This window comes from Ovis canadensis, chromosome X (genome assembly GCF_042477335.2).
Source record: "Ovis canadensis isolate MfBH-ARS-UI-01 breed Bighorn chromosome X, ARS-UI_OviCan_v2, whole genome shotgun sequence".
NCBI classification, from domain to species: Eukaryota; Metazoa; Chordata; class Mammalia; order Artiodactyla; family Bovidae; genus Ovis; species Ovis canadensis.
The window spans coordinates 132,376,212-132,403,956 of record NC_091727.1 but is presented as its reverse complement, the minus strand read 5'-3'; the positions used below and the strand labels follow the sequence as shown (position 1 = coordinate 132,403,956).

The 27,745-nt window shown below is 40.8% G+C and overlaps 1 pseudogene; it reads right to left on the bottom strand.

The window, feature by feature from the left end:
• Nucleotides 1-17,449: 17,449 nt before the first annotated feature.
• Nucleotides 17,450-27,745, bottom strand: part of LOC138930875 (rho GTPase-activating protein 12-like) — a 98,487-nt pseudogene continuing 88,191 nt past the window's right edge.

The window sequence follows — 27,745 nt, the reverse complement described above, 5'->3', positions numbered from 1 at the left end:
TGTTAGGGCCATGAATAAAGGCAAATTGGAAGAATTCAAAGAGAAGATGGCAAGAGTGAATGTCGACATTCTAGGAATCAGCTAACTAAGATGGACTGGAATGGGTGAATTTAACTCAGATGACCATTACATCTACTACTGTGGGCAGGAATCCCTCAGAAGAAATGGAGTAGCCATCAGAGTCAATAAAAGAGTCTAAAATGCAGTACTTTGATGCAGTCTCAAAAATGACAGAATGATCTCTGTTCATTTCCAAGGCAAACAATTCAATATCATGGTAATCCAAGTCTATGCCCCGACCAGTAACGCTGAAGAAGCTGATGATGAATGGTTCTATGAAGATGTACAAGACCTTTTAGAACTAACACCCAAAAAAGATGGCCTTTTCATTATAAGGGACTGGAATGCAAAAGTAGGAAGTCAAGAAACACCTGGAGTAACAGGCAAATTTGGCCTTGGAATACAGAAGGAAGCAGGGCAAAGGCTAACAGAGTTTTGCCAAGAGAATGCACTGGTCATTGCAAATGCCCTCTTCCAACAACACAAGAGAAAACTCTATGCATGGACATCACCAGATGGTGAACACTGAAATTAGATTGATTATATTCTTGCAGCCAAAGATGAAGAAGCTCTATACAGCCTGCAAAAACAAGACCAGGAGCTGACTGTGGCTCTGGTCATGAACTCCTTATTGCCAAATTCAGACTTAAATTGAAGAAAGTGGGGAAAACCACTAGACCATGTAGGTATGACCTAAATCAAATCCCTTATGATTATACAGCGGAAGTGAGAAATAGATTTAAGGGACTAGATCTGACAGTCATAATGCTTGAGAAATTATGGACGGAGGTTCATGACATTGTACAGGAAACAGGGATCAAGACCATCCCCAAGAAAAGGAAATTCAAAAAAGCAAACTGGGTGTCTGAGGAGGCCTTACAAATGGTTGGGAAAAGAAGAGAAGCAAAAAGCAAAGGAGAAAAGGAATGATATGCCCATTTGAATGCAGAGTTCCAAAGAATAGCAAGAAGAAGAAGAAAGCCTTCCTCAGCAATCAAAGCAAAGAAACAGGAAAACAATAGAATAGGAAAGACCAGAGGTCTCTTCAAGAAAATTAGAGATACCAAGGGAACATTTCATGTAAAGATGGGCACAATAAAGGACAGAAATGGTATGGACCTAACAGAAGTGGAAGATATTAAGAAGAGGTGGCAAGAATACACAGAAATATACAAAAAAAGATCTTCATGACCCAGATAATCACAATGGTGTGATCACTCACCTAGAGCCAGACATCCTAGAATGTGAAGTCAAGTGGGCCTTAGGAAGTATCACTTCAAACAAAGCTAGTGGAGGTTATAAAATTCCAGTTGAGCTATTTCAAATCTTAAAAGATGATGCTGTGAAAGTGCTGCACTCAATATGCCAGCAAATTTGCAAAACTCAACAGTGGCCACAGGACTGGAAAAGGTCAATTTTCATTCCAATCCCTAAGAAAGGCAATGCCAAAACAATGCTCAAACTACCCCACAAATGCATTCATCTCACATTCTAGTAAAGTAATGGTCAAAATTCTCCAAGCCAGGCTTCAGCAACAAGTGAACTGTGAACTTCCAGATGGTCAAGCTGGTTTTAGAGAAGGCAGAGGAACTAGAGATCAAATTGTCAACATTCGCTGGATCATCGAAAAAGCAAGAGAGTTCCAGAAAAACATCTGTTTCTGCTCTATTGACTATGCCGAAGCCTTTGACTGTGTGGATCACAATCAACTGTGGAAAATTCTTCAAGAGATGGGAATACCAGACCACCTGACCTGCCCCTTGAGAAATCTGTATGCAGGTCAGGAAGCAACAGTTAGAAATGGACATGGAACAACAGACTGGTTCCAAATAGGCAAAGGAGTACGTCAAGGCTGTATATTGTCACCCTGCTTATTTAACTTCTATGCAGAGTACATCATGAGAAATGCTGGGCTGGAGGAAGCACAAGCAGGAATCAAGATTGCTGGGAGAAATATCAATAACCTCATATATAGAGATGACACCACCCTATGGCAGAAAGTGAAGAAGAACTAAAGAGCCTCTTGATGAAAGTGAAATTGGAGAGTGTAAAATTTGACCTAAAGCTCAACATTCAGAAAACCAAGATCATGGCATCCAGTCCCATCACTTCATGGAAAATAGATGGGGAAACAGTGGAAACAGTGGCTGACTTTATTTTGGGGGGCTCCAAAATCACTGCAGAAGGTGATTTCAGCCATGAAATCAAAAGACGTTTACTCTTTGGAAGGAAAGTTGTGACCAACCTAGACAGCATATTCAAAAGCAGAGACATTACTTTGTCAACAAAGGTCTGTCTAGTCAAGGCTATGGTTTTTCCAGTGGGCATGTATGGATGTGAGAGTTGGACTGTGAAGAAGGCTGAGTGCAGAAGAATTGATGCTTTTGAACTGTGGTGTTGGAGAAGACTCTTGAGAGTCCGTTGGACTGCAAGGAGATCCAACCAGTCCATCATAAGGGAGATCGGTCCTGGGTGTTCATTGGAAGGACTGATGTTAAAGGTGAAACTCCAGTACTTTGGCTACCTGATGTGAAGAACTGACTCATTTGAAAAGACCCTGATGTTGGGAAAGATTGAAGGCAGGAGGAGAAGGGGACGACAGAGAATGAGATGGTTAGATGGCATCACTGACCTAATGGACATGAGTTTGGGTAAACTCTGGGAGTTGGTGATGGACAGGGAGGCCTGGCGTGCTGCAGTTCATGGGGTGGCAAAGAGTCAGACACAACTGAGTGACTTAACTGAACTGTATAACTTAATAAGTGAACATCTAAGCAACTTCTTTAGTGGCAAACAATACTGAAATCATGATCACAGCAGTCCTCAGCAGAAATATCAATTCAGTTCAAAGGGGAAATGCCCAAAAAAAGTTTCTAATTACTTTTTCAATCATAATCATCATTATCATAACCATCCTGTGTGTGCCTGTTTGTGTATATCAGAGTGAGAGAAAGCATATAAGACAGTGAGAGACAGAAAGATAACACTCTGTAGGGCACAAAATGTATTTTTTGTGTCATCATAAAGAATTTAAGCAAGTTTGGTCAGAAAACACTTGACATGTAACAGAAAGACAATGAAACAAAAGGAATCCCCAATTTAATACAGCAATCAATTTTCCAACTATATATCTTTTTTTTCTGAAAGCTCCATTTGAAAAGAAAATATCAAAGGGGGATAGGCCACTAACCCCTTACTGCAAACTTACCAGATATGCTTTAGTTATCGAGAGTGGTGAAAACTGACTGGTTATCCTTCAAACCCATTTTCCTTCCATCCTAAACACACAGGTAAGTCTACTTCCTATCCACCATTGAAGTTAGGTGTGGCCATGGACTGTGAGCACAAGATACACATCCGGTCCTGGGTCATAAAAGCCTCATGTGCATGATTCTCCAGGCCTTTCTTTCTTCTGCCCACTTGACACAGAAGAGAATGGCAACCTTGGGATAGACATAGCAAAGATGATGGAGCCACAGGGGAAAGTAGCGTGAGTCCTTAGAGCAGGAACCTCCAGCCAAACAGGAGCACCCATTTTGGAATTTTAAAAAATATTTATTTATTTGGCAGCATCACATCTTAGTTGCGGCAAGTGGGATCTACTTCCCTGACCAGGGACTGAACCCAAGACCCCTGCGTTGGGAGCATGGCGCCTTAACCACTGGACCACCAGGGAAGTCCCTGAGGTTTTTTGTTTTTTTTTTCTTTTTGCATGAAAAATCAACTATTGTATGAGATCACTGAGAGTTGGCAGTTTAACTCTTACTGTAGCTCCACTGCCCTAACTAACATTCCAGCAAAGACTCAAGGGGAAAAAATAGAGGACAGATGAACCTTTGATGTCGGAGGGAAGAACTGGCATTGACCGGGTCCTACAGCAGTGGGCAGCCAAAGGCAGCTCAAGAGCTTGGAATTCTGGGAGGTAAAACGGCAGGAAAGACAAACCTCTCCACTTTGCCATTTTGCCTGAGGAGAGCACTTGTTAAAGTAATAAACCTGAAGCCACAAGATGAATCACATCAGCATGGTGCTATTTATACCTCTGATCCCTACTCATGTTTCTGTTCAAAGGGCACAGATTTATAATTGTAATTATCTAAAGTTGTAAAGATTTAAACATCTGTTTAAAGTGTTCAATAAGTACTAGAAAAGCAATCCATTTTTCTTTAAGCCCAGTCATGATTTACAGTTTTCTGCAGCTTGCACAACCCATTGCAGTCAATGTCTAAGGGGAGCTTGAGAGAGAAGCAGGGAGCACTTTAATTAGCGCACAATTAATTCCATTTAAGCTGCCTCCATGAAATGTAACTACCCTAAAGAACAGTAAATCATTCAATTACTGATTTTGATATGTTATTCAGCCCCAAAGCCAAAAGCAATAGTATTGATATTGAGTGTTCTCAGCATTGAATTTAGAGGCAATCCAATGGCACCTATTCAGTCTGAGGAATACTTCAGTTCAGTTCAGTCGCTCAGTCGTGTCTGACTCTTTGCAACCCCATGAATCGCAGCACACCAGGCCTCCCTGTCCATCACCAACTCCCAGAGTTCACTCAGACTCATGTCCATCGAGTCAGTGATGCCATCCAGCCATCTCATCCTCGGTCGTCCCCTTCTCCTCCTGCCCCCAATCCCTCCCAGCATCAGAGTCTTTTCCAGTGAGTCAACTCTTCGCATGAGGTGGCCAAAGTACTGGAGCTTCAGCTTTAGCATCATTCCTTCCAAAGAAATCCCAGGGCTGATCTCCTTCAGAATGGACTGGTTGGATCTCCTTGCAGTCCAAGGGACTCTCAAGAGAATACTTGGGAGGCATTTTACTAACTCAGAAGTGCATAGTGTGAAGGCTTAATCTGAGTCATCATAATTTGATTCAGGAGACTTGGTGTGGCATCTCCTCCAAGAATAGTAGATTAAAAGAGGACAGAGCGGGGAGAGTCCGTGGAGGCCCAGTGGTTAAGAATCCATCTTGCAATGCAGGGGACATGGGTTCCATCCCTGCTCTAGGAAGATCCCACTTTCTGCAGGCAACTAAGCCTGTGCGCCACAACTGCTGAGCCCACATACCTCAACCACTGAAGCCCACACCCTAGAGCGCATGCTCTGCAGCAAGTAAGCCAACACAATGAGAAGCCTACATTCCACAACTAGAGAGTAGGCCCTGGCCACAGCTACTACAGAAAGGCCTGTGCAAAGCAACAAAGATCCAGCACAGCCAAAATAAATAAATCTTAAAAAAAAGGACTGGGTGCATTATCCGAACAGGAAAACACAAGAGACTTTAAAGAGATTATTTCTAGAAGCAAAGCGCTATCTCTTGGATTGCCCTTAATTAGTGTACCATCTAGGGCTTCCCAGATGACCCAGCAATAAAGAATCTGCCTGCAACAGAGGTGATGTGGGTTCAGGAAGAGCCCTTGGAGAAGGAAGTGGCAACCCACTCCAGTACTCTTGGCTGAATTTCCCATGAACAGAGGAGCCTGGCTTCCAAAGGGTCACAAAGAGTTGGACAGGACTGAGTGACTGAGCACACACACAATGTACATCTATCTCTTTATAGACAAGAACCACATGGAAAGAAAATGCAGCCAGGATCACATAATTTAACATCAGCTTTTGCTGAACCCAAGAAAGATATAATCCTCCACTTCAAAAGACAAATCTTGTCATACTACTCTACTGCTCAAAACTTTCCAATTACTTCACACTACTTTTAGAATGAAATCCCAAACCATCAGGCTCCTGCCTACTCCCCCAGCCCCATCTACGTGTTCCATTCACATTGGCTTTCTCTAAATCTCTCTGAAGAAAGGTTGGACCCTTCTTCCCACCTGTGGGCTTTTGAATAGGCTGTTGGAAAGGCCTTTCACTGTTACCCTTCTTTATCCGAATAATCCCTAATCATCCTTCAGATTTTTGTTCAAAATGTCCCTTCCCCAGCCAGACCTTCCATGTGCCCTCGGATCAGGGTAAGGCCATCATCATACGCTTTCATAGCACTCCCTCTATTTCTTGCATTCACAAAGTTCTATAATGTGATAATCTTATTTTTAAATAAAAATAAATTTAAAAAAACTATCACTACCAGCACAGGATGCATTACTATATCATATCAGCTATTGGAGAGAGCTGTTTGGTTTCCTTGGAGTGGGAGGACTAAAGGACAAAGGCACTTTTAGAGAGGTCAGTGTTGAGGGAGCACCACCAGGTAGAGACAAGGGGAAGCGTGAGGAATGAAGGCCTTGAACAGGCATCTGGAAAAAAGGGATAGAGAAGGGGAGGGAAAGGAGACTAAGATCAACCTCCTGATTTTGCTGCATATCTATTCTGGTCCTCAATTCAATGTGCAAAATAAGGTCACAGATGAGATGGAGATGAAGGAGGAGTCATGGATCATACATAACAAACATTATCTTGCATGGATAAACATATCATGCAGTTGCTCTGCATTTAACCAATAATCTCATGGTTATAGGATGTGCTCATCTCAAAAGAAGCCATAGAGCATTCCTATCAGAGCACCTGGGAATTCACCTGCTTTCTGAAAGTCCTGCTTCTCAAATTTTTCTAGAGTTCTTTTAGAGTTACAATTTCCTTTTAATAATCAATTTCATTGCTTGATAATAAAATTTTCATTTTTCCATTCTAAAAATCTTGAAGATGGCCACCTCTGATATTTATAGGTTTCTTAAGTACACAAATTTTACCTGATCAGATATCTACTAGACAATGTGATGTGGAAAGCAGGTGAAGTGCAACATGATCTTTTATTTTCCTTTCCAGACTGAACAGCTCCTGCAGAAATCTTGCTATATATATATATATATATATATATATATATATATATATATATATTTCATATGAGTACATTTCTCTGTAATGATTTTTAAAACAGGCCCAGAGGATTACCCAATTCTAACAGGCTTTTAAAAAAATCTTTATCGTTGTCATTGATGATTAAATTAAAGGACTCATAAAATTTTAAAACTATAGAATAAAGTACTAATAAGAGCTGATATTGACTAATCAATTACTAAGGTACTATGTCAACTATTAGACACCTGTAGTACTCCTATTATTATTGCCATTTTACAGAAGAGGACATTGAAGCTTATCGGTCAGGAAGGATATTATTGCATCCTTCCTGAGGTCACATGGCTAGTAAGTGGTAGAGCTAGAACTTTGACCAAACCAGTCTGTAGTAAGCTGGCTCAACCACAGCTCCACGATGTTAGGTAGTAAAGTATATGATGAACATCTCTCAGCCTGGGGTATGGGTTAGGCTGCCTCAAGGGTCAGTCAAGGATGTTTTTTGTGAATATTATTGATGATTAAAAATAAACAGTGTTTTTGTAGTTTGACAGGGCTCTCCTGATGGCAGCTATTTCAAAATAAAAAATGGCCAGTTTCTGAATTCAACATAAAAGCCCTTAGAGAAAAGGGTCCTGAGAACAGATTTAAAAACCTAACAGTATGCCAGTGCCCCCTGCTAGACCTAGAGTGGCTCTCCATTTGCTTTTCAGGTAAGACTGTCATTTCACTGATCAAATCTCCAGAACTAATTAATCCAGGAGAGCCCAAAGGAGAATGGGATTAAAGGAGATGAGATCTAGTTACAATCCAAGACTTCCTGCCTGTTCAATGTGAAGGAGACTAAACAGAGCAGGGCTGCTGCTTGAATGGCATATAAGTTGGCTCACTCCTGTTCTTTTCTCTCCCTCCCTCTGATCCATCACACCCTGGATGGCCTTTCCAAAGATAAGAGGATTTCATTTCCCACCATTAAGCCAGGAAATACTCTCAGGCATTTAACTCCTCAACAACTTATTTGAAGTGATTGTACTGAAAGCAGCAGCTGACTGGGCCCCTTGAGGCTCAGCTTTGTGTGAAACACACACCACAGACCAGGTTCTGCTTCTAGCCACTCACAGAGCTCTCTCTATAGCTCTCTGACATCTCCAGGCTGGTAGAGGAGAGCTGTCAGACCTCCAGGCCTTTTAGAGGGGATTATTTTCAAAAACTTTTTTCATCTAACCCTGCTCTAACTAGAGTTCCAAAAAGAACTGTTGGACAGCATCAAAGAAGAAACTTTCTACACTGGGTGAGAGTCTATCATCTGAATTAGAGATTTTATTTTTTAAAAAGAATCAGGACTCCCTGCTGGTTCAGAGGTTAAGACTCTGCACTTCAAATGCAGGGGGTATGGGTTCGATCCCTGGGCAAGGAAGCTCCACATGATGTGGCTCCAGAAAAAAAAAAATCAATGATTGTCTTAATTAGTCTTGTATAGGCTACCCACTCCAGTATTCGTGGGCTTCCCTGGTGGCTCAGATGATAAAGAATCCACCTGCAATGTGGGAGCCCTGGGTTCGATCCCTGGGTTGGGAAGATCCCCTGGAGGAGGGCATGGCAACCCACTCCAGTATTCTTGCCCAGAGAATCCCTATGGACAGAGGAGCCTGGCAGGCTACAGTCCATGGGCTCACAAAGTGTCGGACATGACTGAGTAAGTAAGCACAGCACAGTACACACACACTCACACACCCACAGAGAGAAAGAAATCATTATATGAAAATAGAGAAGAATGAGGAAGAGAAATCTTGGGTATACGGGAACTGAAATAAATTGTGAAAGGTGGATTCTGCTTCCCTGGCAGCACTCTGAAGTGGTAGCTGATTATTTTCTCACACCCCAAGCATCCCAGGACTAGAAATCACCCTTGCTCCTCATTGTTATTTCTACTGCTCTTTACTCTTGCAAATCTCTCTTTGGCTTATGTCATCTGACTATACCAACAACTCTTCCTCCTTTCTGTAGCTGTCAACAATTTTTTTACTTATCAGATCTTGGCATCATCTCCTGCAACCCAAGCCTTGCTATCTTGTCATCTTTCTTTATTTAATATCTTTTTTGTTTGTTTTTACAATTTTTTTACAATGTTGTATTGGTTTCTGCCGCACAACACGAGTCAGCCATAATTATAAATATATTCCTCCCTCTTGAGCCTCCCTCCCCTCCCTGCATCCCACCCCTCCAGGTCATCATAGAGCACCAGAAAGGTTTCCCTTTGTTATACAGCAACTTCTTTCTTCGTGATATCAACATTCATATAGATGGTTCACCCAACACCTTCTAATAGTTCCTTGACTTCCGAATTCTCACTGGCTTGACCTACACTCCACCAATCCCTAAGATTCTTGAATCTGTTTCACCTTCCATTTCACTAACTCCAGTATTCTGCTATCTGTCCACAATGACTTCTCTTTCAGCTTTTCATATTCAAGCTCATTGAGTTCTTCACTTTCTCCTAATCAATCAGCTAGTTTTTCTTTACCTCACTTTTTGTACTGCTTCAGTCCCTCAGTCCATCCTTTCTATAATTCTTGCCAATATTATAAACTCTCTTGCCATTATCACATTTCATTGTACCATCTGGCAAAACTTTAATCAAGGATGAACACTATTGTCCACTTTAATCAGGTCTCTATCATAGTGGCCCATAAGTGCTAGGCAAAGTCACACATGAGGAAGACCAGACAATACTGTGTTCAAGACCTCCAGCCTCATATATGTTCCCAGTACCACCTGTAACCCTAAGATGTGTCTTTGGTTCAATTCCATTTCCCACTCTCTACAGAGCACTTTGAATTGTCTCTATTATCTTCAAAGTTCCACCCCTTGATTCCATCCTCTTTCTTCTGTCTTAGCAAATTACAGGGAAAAATTAAACCATTAGACATAACTGCTCTACTCTTCTTGATTATAAACATAAAGGCTGGCCTACACTTGTATGTGTTCTTGCACCATTAAGGGAAAGCTCTACCACTCACTAGCTGTATGAACTTTATGAAATCACATAGCTTTTCTGTGCTTTTTGTTTTCTATAAAAATTTTGACAATAGCAATAATTGATTATTAATTAATCGGTTTAAAAAGTTAATGAGTTAATATGTGTAAAGTGTTTGGAATACTGTGTGGCACATGGTAAGCCCTATTTAACAATTTGCTATTTTGAGTGTTACTATTATCCTTCCTTCTAAAATAAAGGCAGTAGCATTCCTTCTAGCAATGCTAAATTCCTCCGACTCTTCTTAATATCCCGTCTCTTCTATTTATACTAGGAACCTCTCATCATTCAACAAACATTTGTTAAGTGTCCACTATGTGCCAAACACTTTTCCAAGGCTTTGAGTAGACAGGCAACTGTGAACTTGTAGAATTCGAAGTCTATCAGTGGTAGAGCAGAATCAGAAAGTCATATGAGATGGGAGAGGTAGCTGGACCATAACATAGAAAGACTTATATGATTAATGTTTGCCAAAATCTCATTGACCGCCATTGTGTCTCAAGATTATGGACAAAGCCATACACTGAACTTTGCATAAGACATGATAGCAGATATTAGTGAACTAGTCAAATGGGTCAACTTCTTCAGAAGCTGCTATGGAATATTGGGATCCACCTCAAAATTAAGTTGGCTAATATAACTCACTTAATGATTAAAAGAGGCTAACTCAAGAACCCACCTGTGGACTTCTCAAACCCATCTACTGCCACTCATCCCTGTTAGTTGTGACTTACATGGTGGCCACTCAATGATCTATTCTTCATCTTCATAGTTTATACCATCTCCTTGCTTTGGGATTTTCCTGTTTGCCTCACTTAGTGTGGAAAACATTTTATGGAGTAATGGACAAGAGAACTGGTTCCATCATTTATTAAATAGACAACTTTTGTGTGTCTGTTTCCTCATCTATAAGGTCAGGATAACAATAGCAGCTATGGCATAGCACTGTTGTGAGGCTTCAATGGTATAGTACATGTAAAGTGCTTAGAAAGTATTTGAAAGTGAAAGTGAAATTGCTCAGTCATGTCCAACTCTTTGTGACCCCATGGACTGTAGCCTACCAGGCTCTGCAGTCCATGGGATTTTCCAGGCAAGAATATTGGAGTGGGCTGCCATTTCCTTCTCCAGGGGATCTTCCCAACCCAGGGATCGAACCCCGGTCTCCTGCATTGCAGGCAGATGCTTTACCGTCTGGGCCACTAGGGAAGGACAGAATAGTGTTTGGTCAGTAGTAAATGGTTAAATACTTTGGCCACCTCATGCGAAGAGTAGACTCATTGGAAAAGACTGTGATGCTGGGAGGGATTGGGGGCAGGAGGAGAAGGGGACGACAGAGAATAAGATGGCTGGATGGCATTACCGACTTGATGGACATGAGTTTGAGTGAACTCCGGGAGTTGGTGATGGACAGGGAGGCCTGGCGTGCTGCAATTCATGGGGTCGCAAAGAGTCGGACACGACTGTGTGACTAAACTGAACTGAACTGAAATGGTTAAAGGGTAAGCTCTGGAGACAAGTTGGCCTGAGTATTATTCCCAGCTCTACATCTTACTAGCCATGTGCTCTCAGGCAAGCTAATTTACCTGTTTCTATTGGGGCTTCCCTGGTGGCTCAGTAGTAGAGTCCACCTACCAGTGCAGGAGATGTGGGTTCAATCCCTGGGTTGGGAAGATCCCTTGGAGAAGGAAATGACAACCCACTCCAGTATTCTTGACTGGGAAATTCCATGGACAGAGGAGCCTGATGGGCTACAGTCCATGGGATTACAAAGAGCTGATTCAGACACAACTTAGCAACTAAACCACACACCACCACAAGCCTCTATTATTTCATTTGTAAAATGGGGATAATATCAGAACCTGCCTTACAGGTTGTTGTGAAGATAAAATGAAATATAGTGCAGGGAAAGTGCTTAGCACAGAGTAGTTACTCTTGTTATTATGATTAAAGTCTCAAACTTTGTATTTAAAAAGCCAGATTTCCTGTGACCCCTTTCCACATAAAACGGCATTGTTTGCTGCCATATATTTCCTTTTTCACCTCTTGGCCGCATTCCCAAATCCTAATTATCTTTCCAAGGCAAATGTTCCTACCCAGAATTTCACAGTCTACCTAACATTATATGCACCTTCTGTCACACAAAACCAAGACCTCAGACAGGAGCAAACACATTTCAGCTGTCACTTGTTCTATCTTTATCCCATTTATTTTCACAGGTAATTACCACATTTTGGAATTCATCTGCAAGTCAGAGTAGTTCCTTGGCAGCAAGACGGAGCAGGCCTGAGAAGGTGCTGGAAGCTGACCATGGAAAACTCATCACACGAAAGATGACAAAGGAGATACAGTCAAGCACACACTACCTGGAGTCCAAAGCAAAATCACATCAATCATCAGGAGGGCCTGTGCTTGGGACTGATGGATAGGGGATGCTCGGTAGCAAGGGTTCTAGGGACAAGGAAACTAGGGAGAGTGAGGGAGCAGTGGTCTGGAATGAAGAAATATTAAAATGACTTCATCTCTTCCTCAGTGACTTGAGGCAAATCCATGATGATTTTAGAGTTTTTTTTTTTTAATTTTCCTTTTATAAGGGAGTTAAAATCCTCTCTACAAGGTATGCCCCCTTATGCCATGTAACTAGAAACTGTCACAGTCATAGATTCAATTCTTCAGGTTGAATGAGTATCCCTAAGATACCTTTAGAAACGTTTGTATTCCTGGGAACAATACATATGATCCCATTAGTATGAACCAGATGAGCAACTGTTCTGTCACCTTGTCGTTGTTCAGTCACTCAGTCATGTCCAACTTTTTGTGACCCCATGGACTGCAGCATGCCAGGCTTCTTTGTCCTTCACCATCTCCCAGTGCTTGCTCAAACTCATGTCCCCTGAATCAGTGATGCCATCCAAACATCTCATCCTCGGTCCTCCCCTTCTCCTCCTGCCTTCAGTCTTTCCCAGCATCAGGGTCTTTTCTAATGTCAGCGCTTCACATCAGGTGGCCACAGTATTGGAGCTGTGACTTCAGCATCAATCCTTCCAATGAATATTCAGGGTTGATTTCCTTTAAGATTGACTGGTTTGATCTCATTGCTGTCCAAGGGATTCTCAAGAGCCTTTTCCAATGCCACAGTTCAAAAGCATCAATTCTTCAACGTTCAGACTTCTTTTTTATATATATATATAATTTCAGCCTTTAATACATTTTCTACTAAAAATCAAGCTGTCAAGACAGGGAAGTATTATTGGTTTTGTTATGACAAAACAAGTGAGAATTTTTAATTCACAGAGGATGAAAACACAACACATTGATCTCACTGTACATACAATATTACAATAAGCTGATTAGCCATGGACTATTAAAACATTTAAGACTTCACATACACACATGTGTACTTTGAAACAAGAAACACAGGACAATTTTAATCTTTGATATGTTGTAACTACCAAGAGAGAGAACATCACTGATCCGCATCTAAGTGTTTTCCTGGCATAAAATCACTGCACAGGCCAAGCCTAGGGCATACTATATATTGTTATGAACATCTTTAGGCAAATATAAACATTCTCATTTGGGGGATTTTTCTCCCTGCCCAAGATAATCTGCTATAGCACCTAATCTGAAGCTTTGCTGTCAAATAGCTTAATTTGTTATCAATTTAATAAGATCACAACAAACAATGCTTTTATCACAAAACTCAGGCAAGAGATTTTTAGAAAGGTCATACAAAAAAATATTTGTTCCCCAAGACAAGGGTGTCCACTTTCACCGCTACTATTCAACATAGTTCTGGAAGTTTTGGCCACAGCAATCAGAGCAGAAAAAGAAATAAAAGGAATCCAAATTGGAAAAGAAGAAGTAAAACTCTCACTGTTTGCAGATGACATGATCCTCTACATGGAAAACTCTAAAGACTCCACCAGAAAATTACTAGAGCTAATCAATGAATATAGTAAAGTTGCAGGATATAAAATCAACACACAGAAATCCCTTGCATTCCTATACACGAATAATGAGAAAGTAGAAAAAGAAATTAAGGAAACAATTCCATTCACCAGTGCAACGAAAAGAATAAAATACTTAGGAATATATCTACCTAAAGAAACTAAAGACCTATATATAGAAAACTATAAAACACTGATGAAAGAAATCAAAGAGGACACTAATAGATGGAGAAATATACCATGTTCATGGATCGGAAGAATCAATATAGTGAAAATGAGTATACTACCCAAAGCAATTTACAAATTCAATGCAATCCCTATCAAGCTATCAGCCACATTTTTCACAGAACTAGAACAAATAACTTCAAGATTTGTATGGAAATACAAAAAACCTCGAATAGCCAAAGCAATCTTGAGAAAGAAGAATGGAACTGGAGGAATCAACTTGCCTGACTTCAGGCTCTACTACAAAGCCACAGTCATCAAGACAGTATGGTACTGGCACAAAGACAGACATATAGATCAATGGAACAAAATAGAAAGTCCAGAGATAAATCCACACACATATGGACACCTTATCTTTGACAAAGGAGGCAAGAATATACAATGGAGTAAAGACAATCTCTTTAACAAGTGGTGCTGGGAAAACTGGTCAACCACTTGTAAAAGAATGAAACTAGATCACTTCCTAACACCGCATACAAAAATAAACTCAAAATGGATTAAAGATCTAAATGTAAGACCAGAAACTATAAAACTCCTAGAGGAGAACATAGGCAAAACACTCTCCGACATAAATCACAGCAGGATCCTCTATGATCCACCTCCCAGAATTCTGGAAATAAAAGCAAAAATAAACAAATGGGATCTAATTAAATTTAAAAGCTTGTGCACAACAAAGGAAAATATAAGCAAGGTGAAAAGACAGCCTTCTGAATGGGAGAATATAATAGCAAATGAAGCAACTGACCAACAACTAATCTCAAAAATATACAAGCAACTTATGCAGCTCAATTCCAGAAAAATAAACGACCCAATCAAAAAATGGGCCAAAGAACTAAATAGACATTTCTCCAAAGAAGACATACGGATGGCTAACAAACACATGAAAAGATGCTCAACATCACTCATTATTAGAGAAATGCAAATCAAAACCACAATGAGGTACCACTTCCCACCAGTCAGAATGGCTGCGATCCAAAAATCTGCAAGCAATAAATGCTGGAGAGGGTGTGGAGAAAAGGGAACCCTCCTACACTGTTGGTGGGAATGCAAACTAGTACAGCCACTATGGAGAACAGTGTGGAGATTCCTTAAAAAATTGCAAATAGAACTACCTTATGACCCAGCAATCCCACTGCTGGGCATACACACCGAGGAAACCAGAATTGAAAGAGACACATGTACCCCAATGTTCATCGCAGCACTGTTTATAATAGCCAGGACATGGAAACAACCTAGATGTCCATCAGCAGATGAATGGATAAGAAAGCTGTGGTACATATACACAATGGAGTATTACTCAGCTGTAAAAAAGAATTCATTTGAATCAGTTCTGATGAGATGGATGAAACTGGAGCCGATTATACAGAGTGAAGTAAGCCAGAAAGAAAAACACCAATACAGTATACTAACACATATATATGGAATTTAGGAAGATGGCAATGACGACCCTGTATGCAAGACAGGGAAAGAGACACAGATGTGTATAATGGACTTTTGGACTCAGAGGGAGAGGGAGAGGGTGGGATGATTTGGGAGAATGACATTCTAACATGTATACTATCATGTAAGAATTGAATCGCCAGTCTATGTCTGACGCAGGATGCAGCATGCTTGGGGCTGGTGCATGGGGATGTCCCAGAGAGATGTTATGGGGAGGGAGGTGGGAGGGGGGTTCATGTTTGGGAACGCATGTAAGAATTAAAGATTTTAAATTTTAAAAAATTAAAAAAAATTTACATTAAAAAAATATATATATTTGTTCCCAAGAAAACAAATCTGTAAATTGTAAATGCAGTCTTAAGAAAAAGAGTCTTGGTTACAAACCATTCACTTTCAAATACTGATGAAGAAACAGAGTAGAGGGGGTGGGGTGGGGTGGCACTGGTGTGGTAGAGAGCAGAAAAGGCGTTGAAATGAGGGAGACATATTTGCCACAGTATATATCAGATTCACTTGATTGTTTTTAAATGAGGTATTATAAAAATGTGCCAGTAAATGCAAAAAGAAAACAAAATTAAAAACCAAAATGCACATTTCCAACAGAAAAAATCTCTAAACCTCTTATAGTTTTCTTTATTCGGATTAGACATTTCATTTATAGCACTTAATCTAGAAAAATACATTTTAAAAAATCTTCAGCAGACCATGCTCTCTGTAACAAAACCTTCCAAACCTTGTTTTATTATACAAACCCATCTACACTAGTAATGTAAAGAAGAAATTCTCAGATTTAGCAATGTCATTTTCCATCTGACCTCCATCTAATTTACATATGGGTTTCCACTATTCATACTGCAGAACTTGAATTCTGTAATACATTTTTCTAATGTATTCTGTACATATTAAATAATCTAAAAGTTTCCTCTTGTAGTTCATTTATCATCTAGCAAGTCTATTCAGCATTTTTCCAGTACTATTTGCATTACAGTGATTGCTGTAAATGTAATTAAAATCTAAAAGTGCACACAGTTAACATCCTCAAATAATGGCCTATTTCTGGAGGAAACCTAATATTCATGGAGAAGAATTACCAGTATCGTGATTAGAAACAAGAGGTTAGAATGTACTCTGAGACTATACAACACAATTATATACATAAGCTAAAAGACAGTCTTCAGCCTGAACTTGCATCAAAGAAAGTTCATTTCTCCACAGGGTCATACCAAGAACTCAATATGGCACTAGAGAGAATAAGGATTGCTAGCCACAAGTCAGTGTAGTATAGACAGTCCCCAAATACCCTGCACTGGCTTATGATAAATTCAACTCTAGTATATCACAGTGTTTTAAGTACTATTAGTGTGCTGCTATGTTACACAGTGAAGACAGCCAGCCTTCATCAAGGGATGCTGTCTGGGTTGTAATGGGTCCTAGCACTCAGACTGCCACTGCATGCAGAAACCCTGGAAAAGATATACACAGGTTTCAAAACAGACATACTTCACTTTGTGTTAAATGCCCAGGAGCATTTTAAAAATAACTGATTGTAAGTGTTGTTCTATCAAGTAATGAATCTATCAAATAGTGAGAAGAAATTCTATGTTATCCAGTTTGAGGAGAAAAAAAAAATGTATTCCTACCAAATTATCCAGTGTATATGACTGGTTAGAATTGCAAGTTTTTTTCTACTGAAATTCAGAGTGTGAAATGCAAACATTCAGAATAAAATTAATTCAAAAGTACACACAGGTTTATCAGCTTGCAACAAAGCAGCAAATAACACACATCTGGTCCCTTCCATTCTCTTCTGGTCCCTCAGAAAAGTGCAAAAGAAAAGAGTCACTGCTTGGTCCAAACGTAAAATACTTCAGGTATGAGGATCTGGAATCTGATGAAATCCAGCTTCTATTTCACAGGTGGTCTTCAGTAAGTGTCAGCATCCAAAGACGGAATTTTTCTCGAGAAGAATTAATTCTATGATTTTATTCTGGTAGACAGTGCGGACCACTATGTTACCAGTCTCCTTCTCTGGCTTGAGCAGAGTGGGATCTAAAACAATCGCTATGCTCTGATAGGTCATTTGGTTTTCCCCTCCATTTTCTATAACTCTTTTGAGATGTCTGAACAGAATTTGCATTGTGTCCTGATTTGACTTTGGTAACTGTTTGATCAGGTCCTTCACAGCAGAGACACACTGTCGTAGTTCTTGTTTAATTGCATTAACAAAATCATTAAAGTGATTAAGTGTAAAGAGAGGTTCTGGTAATTCTCAAAAAAACATTTTGAGGGCTCCAGTGCTGACATGAATATCTTCCCATTTACTATCCTTCAAGTCCAATTTCTCATCATGCTTGACTGCAAACCTCAGCTTCTGGATCACTGCTAGGTTGCCATTAACTCTGTAAATCCCATCAACATCCAGCCCATATTGCTCAACATGTTCAATATGCATAATTTCACAAAATTTGGCACTGTGCTATTCTCTCTCTGACACAGATTAGCAAGACTTGCTCCAAATACCTGATCTTTAATATAAACTTTTTCACGAACAGCTTGCAAAGTGGGGCATTGTGTAAGAAACTTAAGTTTTTCTTGTTTTTCTTCTGTTCTGAAGAATCTATGATAGATACTTTCATGGAAAGCAATTTGTTTGGCTCCTTCTGATCCTTTTCTTTATCATGCTTTTCAATTCCTGGTGAATCTCGTATCTCCTGTTTGATTGCTTCATTGGGTTCTACTGTCTGATTACTGATAGTACTACTGAGAACATTAAACCAATCATTTATAACAGTGACACTGTCAGACTGAATCAGCAATTCTGTTCCTTGACAGGTTTTCAGCTCAAATACATTCTTTTTGCTGGATTTATCTTTTGAAGCCATCGCAATGGTCGCTCCCTTAAGGTCCACTATAAACTCTGGTTTGTAAGGTCCACTATAAACTCTGGTTTGGACTGATTACTCCCAAAACAACTTGTGCTACTTCCTTGAGTTTTGGTGAAGAGAAAAGATGAACCCTGCAAAATGGCCCAAGAAGACAACCAGTCTTTTGAAACTTTTTTCCCATTTTCAGTAATTTTTGTTACATTTAATAATCCATATGTCTCTCTTAATGACAAGTGTCAAGAGAAATATGGATTACTAAATGTAATGTTCAGTCTCCTTTATGGTCCAAACTCTCACATCCATACATGACTACTGGAAATCAGCAAGTGAGGAGTCCTAAAGGAATTGGACCCAGGGCTGAAAAGTTTTAGTTGGGAGTTTAGCTTTCAGTTCAGTTCATTTCAGTCACTCAGTTGTGTCTGACTCTTTGTGACCCCATGGACTGCAGCATGCCAAACCTCCCTGTTCACCACCAACTCCCATAGCCTGCTCAAACTCATGTCCATTGAGTCAGTTTTGCCATCCAACCATCTCATCCTCTGTCACCCCCTTCTCCTCCCACCTTCAATCTTTCCCAGAATGAGGATCTTTTCTTTTTTTTGTTGTTATTTGTGTGGCCTTTATTTGTATTTGAGTCTTTGCTCACACAGTTTATTTTCAAATGAGTCAGTTCTTCACATCAGGTGGCCAAAGTATTGCAGTTTCAGCTTCAGCATCAGTCCTTCCAATGAATGTTCAGGACTGATTTCCTTTAGGATGGACTGGTTGGACATCCTTGCTGTTCAAGGGACTCTCAAGAGTCTTCCCCAACATTATTGTTCAAATGCATTAATTCTTCAGCACTCAGGATTCTTTATAGTCCAACTCTCACATCCATACATGATCACTAGAAAAACCATAGCTTTGATTAGATGGACCTTTGGTGGCAAAGTAACATCTCTGCTTTTTAATATCCTGTCTTTTTCTTCCAAGGAGCAAGTGTCTTTTAACTTCATTGCTGCAGCCACCATCTGAAGTTATTTTGGAGCCCCCCCCCCAAAAAAAAATGAAGTCTGTCACTGTTTCCATTGTTTCTCCATCTATTTGCCATGAAGTGATGGGACCAGATGCCATGATCTTTGTTTTCTCAATGTTGAGTTTTAAGCCAACTTTTTACTCTTTTCTTTCACTTTCATTAAGAGGCTCTTTAGTTCTTCTTTGCTTTCTGCCATAAGGGTGGTGTCATCTGCATATCTGAGGTTACTTATATTTCTCCTGGAAATCTTTATTCCAGCTGTGCTTCATCCAGTCCAGCACTTCTCATGATGTACTCTGCATATAAGTTACATAAACAGAGTGACAATATACATCCTTGATGTACTCCTTTTCCTATTTGGAACCAGCCTCTTGTTCCATGTCCACTTCTAACTGTTGCTTCTTGACCTGCATACAGATTTCTCAGAAGGCAGGTTAGGTGGTCTGGTATTCCCATCTCTTTCAGAATTTTCCACAGTTTGTTGTGATCCATACAGTCAAAGGCTTTGGCATAGGCAATAAATCAGAAATAGATGTTTTTCTGGAATTCTCTTGCTTTTTTAATGATCCAACAAATGTTGGCAATTTGATCTCTGGTTCCTCTGCCTTTTCTAAATCCAGCTTGACCATCTGGAAGTTCATAGTTTATGTACTGTTGAAGCCTGGCTTACAGAATTTTGAGCATTACTTTCCTAGCATGTGAGATGAGTATTCTTTGGTATTGCCTTTCTTTGGGATTGGAATGAAAATTGACCTTTTCCAGTCCTGTGGCCACTGCTGAGTTTTGCAAATTTGCTGGCATATTGAGTGCAGCACTTTCATAGCATCATCTTTGAGGATTTGAAATAGCTCAACTGGAATTCCATCACCTCCACTAGCTTTGTTCGTAGTGATGCTTCCTAAGTAAGGTCCACTTGACTTCGCATCCCAGGATGTCTGGCTCTAGGTGAGTGATTATCTGTGTCGTGAAGATCTGGATTGGTTTTAGGAAAGGTCAAAACAAGAAGGCAGGCTCAACTTGTAGAACAACTATGAGGCTTAGAACATGCAAAGTAAACATAAAGGAAGAATAAGAGCCAGGAGTGAATGGACCATTAGATACAAAGCACCAGAGGTCCATTGACTTCCTAATCTCCCCTATTCAGTGGACATGTATTACTTATTTTCTCATTCACAAAACTCTCTCTTCCCTGGAGAGTTACCTTTGACCTCTCCTTCTCCTTTATCTTCTCTATCAAAATAAACATGATGTTCTATTGAGTCTCTCTCAGAACTATTTTTTTTCAAATCTCTCCCCTCCATTCCATTGCTTCTTTCACTGTCTTAATGTCATCCCTCATCACTTAGCACCAGAACACTACTGTAATCCCTTTTTAACTACTACTTCTGCAAAACTCCTATCCCATTTCTACACTAACACCAGAGTATCTGAAGTCTTAAATCTAACCAAGTCTTTCCACTGCTGAAAATCCTTCTAGTATCCAAATGTCTTGGCCTTTGTCAATTGCTGAATACAAATGTGGCCACATTAATACTCTTACCAAAGTCACAATAGCTCTCAGCTTCTACCTGTTTCAATGTAGAAAGTTCAGCCTTTTACAGAATATTTCTAGAAACCCCCAGGGTGCCTGTAGTTGTCCATAAATCCTTCCTAGTCATCTCTTATTGATGCTGATGTCTGAGCCAGGATTCTGCAACCTGACATCTATAAAGTGCCTAGGAAAAAGCACTTCAACCTGAAGTTTGTGCTGGTGAAGTCACTATCACCTAGGGGCTCTGACCCTTAGAAACTATTATGTGAGTGAGCTATGTGGCATATTATTTGAATACCCACTAGTAGAATGTGGCTACTACCACAGTCTCTGTCAAGCTAATTCCCAACATGCACAGGTCAATAATAAAAGATGTCAGAAATAGGGGACCCCTGCTGTTCATTCCACAGTTTTCAGTCTATGACAGGGCAAGTGACTACCCAGCCTTCCAAGCAGATATGACTACCCTCGGAGGGACTCTCCCTGCAAACACCCACCCCAGAGGAGCATCAGCCAGGCATTCCTTCTACTCTGTGAGACCAAATATGAATGAGGAAAACCCTCAGGCCAAATTCCCCTCCTCCTACCTCACAGAGAAGCTCATCTCAGGACTATCTCTTCTCACTCTGCTCATCTTCTAGGATGTGTCCTCCTACCTCACAGAGAAGCTCATCTCAGGAATATCTCTTCTCACTCTGCTCATCTTCTAGGATGTGCATATTGTCCTGAGAACTGGGAAAAGTGCCAGAAGAATAGGGATGCTTTGGCTAAGAATTCACTCAGAATATCTATATACCACAATGACATCCACAATGGCTCAGTGGTAAAGAATCTGTCTGCCAGTGTAGGAGATGCAGGAGACATGGGTTTGATCCCTGGGTCGGGAAGATCCCCTGGAGAAGAAAATGGCAACCCACTCCAGTATTCTTGCCTGGGAAATTCCAAGGGCAGAGGAGCCCCATGGGCTACAGCTCACGGGGTCACAAAAAGTAAGACACGACTTAGCAACTGAGTATGCACGCATCTATATACCACATACAGCTAGCCAAAGATGGAAACAAATTTAAGAACACCTACATACAACATAATCTTTGCCAGACACTGCTTTAAGCATTTTAGTACCATGTAAGATAGAATATAGTGATAGAGAAGAGTGGAAAAGATAGAGGAGAGATAAAATAGAGAAGAGTGAAAAAGTTGCCTTAAAACTTAACATTCAATGGGGCGGTCCTAAGATGGTAGAGGAATAGGACGGGGAGACCACTTTCTCCCCTACAAATTCATCAAAAAATCATTTGAATGCTGAACAATTACCACATAACAACTTCTGAATGCTGGTGGAGGACACCAGGCACCCAGAAAGGCAGCCCATTGTCTTCAAAAGGAGGTAGGACAAAATATAAAAGATAAAAAGAGAGGCAAAAGAGTTAGGGACGGAGACCCGTCCCATGGAGGGAGTTGTAAAAGAGGAGAAGCTTCCAAATACCTGGAAACCCTCTCACCAGTGGGTCTGTAGGGAGTTCTGGAATCTCAGAGGGCAATATAACTGAGAGGAAAAAATAAATAAAACCCACAGATTACATGCCTAACTGCAACTATTAGCGGAGAAGTAGCCCAGACGCTTGTGTAGGACAGCAGCAAGCAGGGGCTGAACAGGGAGGTGTGGGCTGCATTGCTTAGGGTAAGAACCAGGCCTGAATGCCCTGAGGGCAATCTGAGGAAGCTAACGTGAGATAGCAACCCAAATGGTGGGATATCCAGACAGACAGAAAAAAAAAAAAAGAGAGAGAGAGAGAGGAAAGAGACAGAGAGATCTTCCTCACAAGAAGCTCTAACCTAAGGCACTGCATGTCCGCTCACAGAACAAAGGACTAAGCGAATACCAGAGAAGAGCTAGCCAGCTGAAGACCGGCCCATCCCCTGCCAGAGGCAGGGAGGCAGGTGGGCAACAGCCAGAGCTGGAAAGCGAGGGGCAAACCTGGCCCTGGAGATAGCATCTTCTACCAAACTGCGAGCAGGCTCCTAGTTGCTAACCAAGTCTTCCTGGGATCCTGGATGATTGACATCCACCAGGAGGGTTGCAACCTGAGATCATCTCTCCAGAAGAGACATGCAGCACACCTGAGAAGGCACTCCCACTGCGCATCCAGAAAACTGAGCGGCTGGGACGGGGCAGGTGATAAGATGCACTGTCCCACCTGGGGAGACTGCACTCACCAAGCACCTTGTCACCTGAACTGCTCGGACCTGAGAAGGGCACAAAACGCAGGCCCAACCGAGTCTGTGCCTTTGTTGAGTACTTGAAAACCTGAACCTGAGTGGCTTAGACCTGGGAAGTGCACATAACCCAGGGACAGCCTTAGACAGTTTCCCTGCAGAACAACCTGGAACCTGAGCAATGTAGACCAGGAAAGCACACACACCGTGAGCGGAGGCAAACCCAGTGTGGCCCAGACATGGAAAGCACTCCCCACATGCTAGTGATATTTGTTTGCAGTGTTCCTCCCTCCCGGCAGCACAATTAAACAAGAGAGCCTAAATAAATGACCACCTTTGCTCCCTTGTGTCAGGGAAGAAGTTAGATACTGAAGAAACTTGCAAACAGAGGAAGCCAAAATAAACAAAGAAGATGAAACCACTTTGGAAGTGACAGGTGCAACAGATTAAAACCCTGTAGTTAGCATTGGCTACACTGTAAGGGACCTATAGACCTTGAGAAGAAGTATAAGCTGGAACAAGGAATTATCTGAAACTGAACTGACCCCACACTGGCCTCAAGAGCTCCAGAGAAATTCCTAGATATATTATACTATTATTATTTTTGAATTTTTTTTATTTTTAAGTTCTTTACTACTCCTTTAATTTTCATTTTTAAAACCTATTATTACATAGCAAAAAAGACCCTGTTTTTAAAGCAATTTTCTTATATATATATTTATATAATTTTTGCAATTTTATTTTTTTTAATATTGTATTTTTGAGAGTATAACCTCTACTTTAGATTTGTAATCTTTGCTTTTTGGTATTTGTTATCAACTCTGCACTTTTTAAGAATCCAATCTTTGGTACCCTTTTTTACTTAGGAGTGTGATTACTGACTTCACTGCTCTCTCCCATTTTGACTCTCCTTTTTCTTCCCCAGGTCACCTCTATCTCCTCCCTCCCCCTTCTCTTCTCTACTTAACTCTGTGAATGTCTTTGGGTGTTCCGGGCTGTGGAGAACACTTAGGGAACTGATCACAGGCTAGACTGGCCTCTCTCCTTTTGACTCACCCTCCTCTCCTCCTGGTCACCTCTATCTTCTTCCTCCTTCTTTTCTTCTCTATGGAACTCTGTGAAACTCTTTGGATGTTCAAGACTGTGGAGAGCAAATAGGGAATTGATTACTGGCTAGATTGTTCTATCCCCTTTTGATTCCCGCTCTTCTCTTTCTGGTCACCTCTATCTCCATCCTCCCTCTTCTCTTCTCCATGTAACTCTGTGAATCTCTCTGGTTGTCCCCTACTGTGGAGAATCTTTTCACCATTAACCTAGATGTTTTATCATCGGTGCTGTATTGATGAAGTCTTGAGGCTACTGTAAGAATAAGACTGAAAGCCAGAGGCAGGAGGCCTAAATCCCAAACTTGAGAACACCAGAAAATTTCTGACTCCAGGGACCATTAATCGACAAGAGCTCATGCAAAGGCTCCATACCTACAATGAAACCAAGCTCCACCTAAGAGCCAAGAAGTTTCAGAGCAAGACATACCAAGCTAATTCTCCAACAATGCAGGAACCTAACCACAAGCACAAAAATACAGGCGGCAAACCCATAGACACCTCAAAACTCACTACTGGACACTTCATTGCACTCCAGACAGAAGATATCCAGCTCCACCCACCAGAACACCAATGCAAGCTTTCCTAACCAGGAAACCTTGACAAGCCACTCGTCCAGCCCCACCCACAGGGAGGAAACTCCACAATAAAGAGTAACCACAGACTTCTGGCATACAGAAAGACCACCCCAAACACAGCAACCTAAACAAGATGAAAAGGCAGAGAAATATTCAGCAGGTAAAGGAATATGATAAAAGCCTACCAAACCAAACAAAAGAGGAAGAGATAGGGAGCCTACCTGAAAAAGAATTGAGAATAATGGTAGTAAAAATAATCCAAAATCTTGAAAACAAAATTGAGTTCCAGATAAATAGTCTGGAGACAAGGATTGAGATGATGCAAGAAAAGTTTAACAAGGACCTAGAAGAAATAAAAAAGAGTAAAGCAATAATGAATAATGCAGTAACTGAGATCAAAAGCACTCTGGAGGTAACCAACAGCAGAATAACAAAGGCAGAAGATAGGATAAGTGAGGTGGAAGATAGAATGGTAGAAATAAATAAAGCAGAGAGAAAAAAAGAAAAAATAATTAAAAGAAATCAGGACAGCCTCAGAGAATTCTGGGACAATGTGAAATGCCCCAACATTCAAATCGTAGGAGTCCCGGAAGAAGAAGACAAAAAGAAAGGCCATTAGAAAATACTTGAGGAGATAATAGTTGAAAACTTCCCTAAAATTGGGAAGGAAATAGCCACCCAACTCCAAGAAAACCAGAGAGTCCCAAACAGGATAAACCCAAGGCAAAACACCCCAAGACACATATTTATCAAATTAATGAAGATCAAACACAAAGAACAAATATTAAAAGCAGCAAGGGAAAAGCAACATTAACTCATAAGGGGATCCCCGTAAGGATACCAGTTGATCTTTCAATAGAAACTCTTCAAGTCAGAAGGGAATGGCATGACATATTTAAAGTGATGATATCCTTTAGAATTTGTTGGAGAGCTGGTTTGGTGGTGCTGAATTCTCTCAGCTTTTGCTTGTCTGTAAAGCTTTTGATTTCTCCTTCGTATTTGAATGAGATCCTTGCTGGGTACAGTAATCTGGGCTGTAGGTTATTGTCTTTCATCACTTTAAGTATGTCTTGCCATTCCCTTCTGGCCTGAAGAGTTTCTATTGACAGATCAGCTGTTATCCTTATGGGAATCCCCTTGTGTGTTATTTGTTGTTTTTCCCTTGCTGCTTTTAATATTTGTTCTTTGTGTTTGATCTTTGTTAATTTGATTAATATGTGTCTTGGGGTGTTTCGCCTTGGGTTTATCCTATTTGGGACTCTCTGTGTTTCTTGGACTTGGGTGATTATTTCCTTCCCCATTTTAGGGAAGTTTTCAACTATTATCTCCTCAAGGATTTTCTCATGATCTTTCTTTCTGTCTTCTTCTTCTGGGACTCCTATAATTCGAATGTTGGAGCGTTTCATATTGTCCTGGAGGTCTCTGAGATTGTCCTCGTTTCTTTTAATTCGTTTTTCTTGTTTCCTCTCTGATTCATTTATTTCTACCATTCTATCTTCTATTTCACTAATCCTATCTTCTGCCTCCGTTATTCTACTATTTGTTGCCTCCAGAGTGTTTCTGATCTCATTTATTGTGTTATTCATTATATTTTGACTCTTTTTTATTTCTTCTAGGTCCTTGTTAAACCTTTCTTGCATCTTCTCAATCCTTGTCTCTAGGCTATTTATCTGTGTTTCCATTTTGATTTCAAGATTTTGGATCATTTTCACTATCAAAATTCGGAATTCCTTCTCCGGTAGATTCCCTACTTCTTCCTCTTTTGTTTGGTTTGGTGGGCAACTCTCCTGTTCCTTTACCTGCTGAGTATTCCTCTGTCTCTTCATCTTGGTTATATTGCTGCGTTTGGGGTGGCCTTTTTATATTCTGATAATTTGTGGAGTTCTCTTTATTATGGAGCTTCCTCACTTTGGGTGGGGTTCTATCAGTGGCTTGTCAAGGTTTCCTGGTTAGGGAGGCTTGTGTTGGAGTTTTGGTGGGTGGAGCTGGGTTTCTTCTCTCTGGAGTGCAGTGGAGTGACCAGTAATGGGTTATGAGACATCAAAGGTTTTGGGATAATTTTGAGCTGCCTGTATATTGAGGCTCAGGGGAGTGTTCCTGTGTTGCTGGAGAATTTGCGTGGTATGTCTTGTTTTGGAACTTGTTGGCCCTTGGGTGGAGCTTGGTTTCAGTGTAGGTATGAAGGCATTTGATGAGCTCCTATTGCTTAATGTTCCCTGAATTCAAGAGTTCTCTAATGTTTTCAGGCTTTGGGTTTAAGCTTCCTGCTTCTGGTTTTCAGTTTTATTTTTACAGTAGCCTCTAGACTTCTCCATCTATACAGCACCGATGATAAAACATCTAGGTTAAAGATGAAAAGTTTCTCCACCTTGAGGGACACTCAGAGAGGTTCACTGAGTTACAAGGAGAAGAGAAGATGGAGGGGGTAGTTAGAGGTAACTGGAATGAGATGCGGTGAGATCAAGAGAGGAGAGAGCAAGCTAGCCAGTAGTCTCTTCCTTATGTGCGCTCTATAGTCTGGACTGCTCAGAGGTATTTACAGAGTTATACGGGGAAGAGGAGAGGGAGGAAGTAGACAGAGGTGACCAGGAGGATAAGAGAGAGGAATGAGTAGGAGAGAGACAAATCCTGCCAGTAACCAGTTCCTTAGGTGTTCTCTACCGTCTGGAACACACAGAGATTCACAGAGTTGGATAGAGAAGAGATGGGGGAGAAAAGAGACAGAGGCCACCTGGTGGAGAAAAAGGAGAGGCCAGAGGAGGAGAGAGTGGACAAGCCAGTAATCTCACTCTCAGGTAAACTTGGGTAGTGAAGCAATCCCACTTCTGGGCATACACACCGAGGAAACCAGAATTGAAAGAGACACATGTACCCCAATGTTCATCGCAGCACTGTTTATA